Here is a 5,995-nt window from a genome sequence, read left to right as displayed (position 1 = left end):
GTGTGTATATGAATATATATATATATATATATATATATATATATATATATATATATATATATTCATATACATGCACACACACACACACATATATATATAAATATAAACACATGTGTATATATAAATATAAACACATGTGTATATATATATATATACACATTTATATTTATATATATATGTATATATGTATATAATTAACTAAATATTTCAAATGTGTGATGTTTTTGAAACATGATACTACAGATAAAAGTTTCCACACTGTCTATTGTACCATATAACAGTCAAAATATAAGCATATTATGTAACTTTACTAAACGATACACATGCAAAATACACATACTCAAAAACATGTCAACATCAAATGAAATAATTTGTACTTATATTTTCTTTCAATCACAAGACATCTAAATGAATGTATATGATCGAATATTCAGAAGAATTTAATAAAACGAGAATCTCTAATTTAAATATCTGCTAATAGATGATCATTTTAAGTAGAAATATTGACAGTTATCTACTATGAGACTAATAATGCTCTTAACAACCATAACTATATGATAAACAGATAGATAGATAACCATTATAATATTTCTGCAACAACAAAAGAAATATTTTTATAAAACTTTACATATATATATATATATATATATATATTCTCAATTATTAATTTTTTCAACCTGTCCAGAGTAAATTTGAAAAGACAGAATATAAACTTCACCAACACTGTGAATGTTAGGATCTAATGTATGTAAAAATTACAGGAAATATTAAAGTCTGTCGAAGAAGACACATACATTTTATGTACATAAAATTTTATTTAGTAAGCCAAGAATGACTAAGTACTGTACCTAAAATAATGTGGAAGATTCACTTTAAATCTTACAATTAGTTATGTAGCATCTCCTGGAAATCAAATAATAAGAGAAAAAGCATGGGAAATTAGTAGTGTGATGTCCATAGTGTAAGACAAAGTTATATTTGAGAAAATGCCACATATTGTCTCTTCCCTTCATTTATGTGGCTTTTATATTAGTGAATAACTGATGAGTCTTGAATATTTATAAGGAATAACATATTTGGCAGCAATAAATGAAGTATATATGTGTGTGTGTAGTTATGGTAGTTAAAACAATTGGGTTGCACATAAAATAATCGTCACCCATTACGTGGTGATTTTTTAAAAAAATTTACAGAAATTGTTTTCCTGTATGCTTAAAAAATAGTACACTTTATATAATAATGCTGTTTCTATGGAACATTGGTATTGGATATTCCTTCAATAACTCCCCTTTCAAAAAACAACTTCTGTGTTGAGATAGCTTTAGAGATCTGGAGGAATAAAGAGAGAATATTTCCGGATAGAATTAGGCAATCAAGAGAAACAAATTTCTTATAAAAATACCTTTTCTGTGGAGTCTGACAGAGAGAACCTTTCAATAAACTTGAATTTTCCCTTCTTGTTCCTGAACACCAAACTGTTTACTACAGTTGCTAGACACACTGCTGAAATCTGAGGGTTCTGTAGTAGTCGTGCTTAAGAACCTTTGTGATGTCAATGTGCTAAGGTGCATTCCAACAAGCACAGAGTTATATGCATTTCTTTTCTTATTTTTAGGAGATTTAAAAATATTTTGTAATAGTTGTTGAACCACAATACTTTGGAAGGAATAACATTTTCATAACCGTACATATGTATATGAAAGTTATATAGGTGATAGAATATAGAGACAAATGGATGACAGATCAATAGACAGATTGATAGCTACTCTTTTTGTGGTTTTCTGCTCTAACCTGCTTATAAATTTTGAAGACTAAAGCATATATTAAATGAATATTACATTGCCCAAAACATTTGATATATCTTTCAAAGAATATGGAGAGAGACACCAGGTGTTATCAAGAAAGGGTTTAGGATCCTTGACGTTAGAGGAGTCAGGAGGGACAGCAGCTATTGGTTAACATCACACATGGTCAACAATAATGTAAAAATAATTTTTAAAAACATTATGAACTCCGTTTCATGGTATGTAATATTGAAAGTAAATAGACATGTTTGGAAAGGGATTCCTTTCTATTGAATGAACATTAAAATATTGAAAAATTTAAGAAAACTCATATCATAGCTATTAAAAAAATAGAAATTTTCAGAAAATCAGACATCTCAGAGGTTTTAGGTTGAACCTAACCTGTTTACAAGAAAAGCTTGTGTTTGTAGTGGGCAAACACAATCTGATAGTCCCTTAAATGTTCCTCTCTCGTGTCCAGAATATGTATTTCGAAGGATTATAGAAAGTATAATCTTGGAAGATCAAACCATACCTCCCCTTATATGATAACTTTGTTCTTTGAGGATTAGTAATTAATATTGCTAATAAGTATGTTTGAATTAAGCCACTGTCAAATTATAAGTTAGTTTCGAAAATGCAGAAGAATCTAGATAGATCAAGTACTGATTCCATTAGACTATCAAAAGAATCACAGCAGTTATTTTATACATACTTTACAGTAGAGCAAGGAATCAAGAACCAATAAATGAATAGAAAATGATAATTTTCCTTCTAGTCGCTAAATTCCAAACTTAAAACTGTAGTTGGTAAACCAACCACTGAGGTCTTATGATTCTTTGGTAATCAGGGTGACAGGCCATTGTGATGTCAACATTCAATGGCTCAAGTCATACCTGACAGTGATAGGTGCTTCAAATTTTGTAATTAAAAATGTATTCTGTTTACAATTTTTGAAGCATAAGTTTTTTATTAAATAAAAATTTTCACAAATCTATGTCTGATATGATATATATGTATATAAATATATTTACATGCATCTATATAAGTATATATGTACACATGCATATATATGTGTATATGTATATGTGTGTGTGTGTATATATATATACATGTATATATATATATATATATATATATATATATATATATATATATATATATATATATGTGTGTGTGTGTGTGTGTGTGTGTGTGTGTGTGTGTGTGTGTGTGTGTGTGTGTGTATGTGTATATACATGCCTATATATATGTGTGTGTGTATATATGTGTAAATATATATACATGCATATATATATATATATATATATATATATATATGTGTGTGTGTGTATATACATGTGTGTTTATATATATATAGATACACATGCATATATGTGTGTTTATATATGTGTATATATATAGAGAGAGAGAGAGGAGAGAGAGAGAGAGAGAGAGAGAGAGAGAGAGAGAGAGAGAGAGAGTGAGAGAGAGAACAGGGGTGGAAGACACAATTCACAAGGCAAGGGGTAGAGTAAATATTAAGCATGAAATGAGAAAGTACCGAATGAGGAAATCAGGCAATAGTTTATGCCTTAAGGAAGGTTAGAGATTATCTGGAGCAAGCGTCCTTGGAGAATTGTAGAGGTAAACATTGGAACTAGAACAAGGTGGGCAAACTTTCTCAGGCTAAAAGCAGAAAAATAAGTTTCTCTGTGTGGGGTGAGTTGGATAGGGGTCTAAAAACATTGCGTTGGGATCTCTCACTTAGAATTAATGAACAGGTTTTATCTTGCTGGATTGTACAATGCAGAGAAAAACTCTACAGTAATATGTTTTTGTTACACAGGAGAATTTGCTGAGTGGGTATCTGGAGAGACTTCATCAAAGGCTGAATAATAGCATGGTGACTTTAAGAATTAATATTCTACAGTTTCTTGAATCAAATGCTTTCCATTTCTAATGGACCAAAGAACATTAACAGCCAGCATAAGGAAATATTGAGGGCAGTGCAATAAACCTTGGGTTCACAAGTTGTAGTATTAATGAGAAACCAAAACTATTATGGCCCTATTACGTCTGGATTCCCTTTATATGGTTTTGAGGCATCTACTTAACCTGGAATTGATTTACTCTGAGCACAGAAACACTGTGTTACAGTGGACATTGAAAGTGAGAAGGCTAGAATGACTCCATGACAAGCTTCAAAGTGGCAGTTCAGGAGACTGAACCTAAATCACTCTTTTCAAGAATTGTGCAATTCCAGGCAATTCAAGACCTTTGAAGCTACCTCACCACATGGCCATCACCTAGTGGAGAGAAGTAGAAATTCAGAGAAAATTAAATGGCCAAACTAATGACTTCTGGGTTTGTACATGCTTAAATAATAAGTTGGGTTTGTAGGTACTTGGGAGACAGAAATATAATAAATAAATAAATAATAATAATAATACTGGTGATGATGATTGAGGCTTTCCTTCAATAAATACATATTGAGTATAACTTGTATGCTGGTTTCATGAGTATTGGGCATTACTAACTAATGGTCTGGTACTGAATTCTGGTTTTTGAATTTCTATTGATGAGTTAAAACAACATATGAACCATGCTTTTCCATGAGGCACAGAACTTATGGAGTGAATCACTGATGTTAAAAGTGCATTCACTGGGATGATTTACACCTGCAGTGCCACTAATCCAGGAATGGTTAGCTGTGAAGGGAAAGTCCAGCAGTATAGCAGTTGCTCAACTCTATAGACTGCATGTCTCAGCTGGTCTTCAGTATATGATGTATCCTGAAAGTATAGGCTCCAATGCCAGTAAAGAATGGGCTTCTCTTTCTACCTGTAAGACTCTAGCATGTTTATCATCTCCCCAGTGCTTTAGGGCATTTATTCATATCTCTCAAATACTCCAGAACATTTACCCCATGCTCAATGTAAATTGTCACTTTGCAAATCAAACTTCAGAAATTCAACTTTTTCATATTACAAAGTATCTAAGAAAAAGTCCATGACTAAAAATATATAATCTAGACATATTACCATTAGCCGAATCTTATCTGAAAAATTCTATTTCTTCTAAAGAATCTAAAAGTCCTTCTGCCTCCAGCACTGTTGCAGGAGGATATTTACCATCTAGCATAGAATTACTGGTACCATCAAAGTCTAAGCAGGGATATATAGACACTATGAACTTTCCAAATGTCTTTAGGGAATGTAGCATTTTCACCTGGAGTTCTGTGTACCCAAGGAAAAGAAAATTTGTCATCTGCTCAGGGTGTTCAGAAAAGTTTTTCATCTTTATTAAAATTTACACAACATTTATCCTACCTTCGAGTAGATTTAATTTGTCCTACTACCACAAAAGATTTTAGAACATGTCCCCTCAGCTCAGATGCCTATGGGGATTTCTTTATCATCTCCTGGGTTTAGAGGACCTTCCATGACTTTGAAAAGGACTATGGATCTTTCAACAAACATCCAGATTACTGCTGCTGCTTCAACTTCCCAAGGAAATGTTGCACACTTGTTATCTCTCCCATCTAAAATGGAAACCTACCATTCTGAACAAAAGATACTAGCACCTTTGTCACTAGGAACTGAAGGTCTGATAATGTATCATTCAGCCACTGTGGCTCCCAGACACTTGCCAGTGACTTTCAGGAGTCCCCATCAAATATGATGCACTTTCCTAGAAGACTACATTTATCTCAGTATAGCTCCACCTCCCCCTAATGAAATGCCACTTACCCAATGGCAGCACACAACTCCCTCTTCCTCAGAAGGTAGTATAGGGCATTTTCTTCTGCCCAATGTGCCACAATGTACCAGGGCTTGAAATATGTTTCAGCAGTTAACTGCATGGAATGCTATATGGGAGATACTAACATCAATTCCCAGCAAGACCATCAGTATTGATCAACTAATGCCAACTTCTTGTGTGCCTTAAGACTGGGACAGTATACCCACATACATGAAATAGAAACAATATGTATCATAACTTTCATCAATAACTCATGGGTGTTTCAGATGTATCCCCTCAACATCAAATATATCAGGAAATCCCCAGTGTTGAAGGCAGCATTAACATATAACTCCCCTGAGAACTTGAACCCTCAGATAATTTTTGTTCAAAGAGCTCTCAGAGTTACCACTTCAGAACATATGTGTTACATAGGTCATCAAATCTGGAGAGGCCCTGACACATATATCATAATAAACAAAGGACTT

The sequence above is a fragment of the Apodemus sylvaticus genome, chromosome Y, assembly GCF_947179515.1.
Source record: "Apodemus sylvaticus chromosome Y, mApoSyl1.1, whole genome shotgun sequence".
Classification (NCBI taxonomy): domain Eukaryota; kingdom Metazoa; phylum Chordata; class Mammalia; order Rodentia; family Muridae; genus Apodemus; species Apodemus sylvaticus.
The sequence above is the reverse complement of the archived record's forward strand: the minus strand, read 5'-3'. Positions refer to the sequence as shown.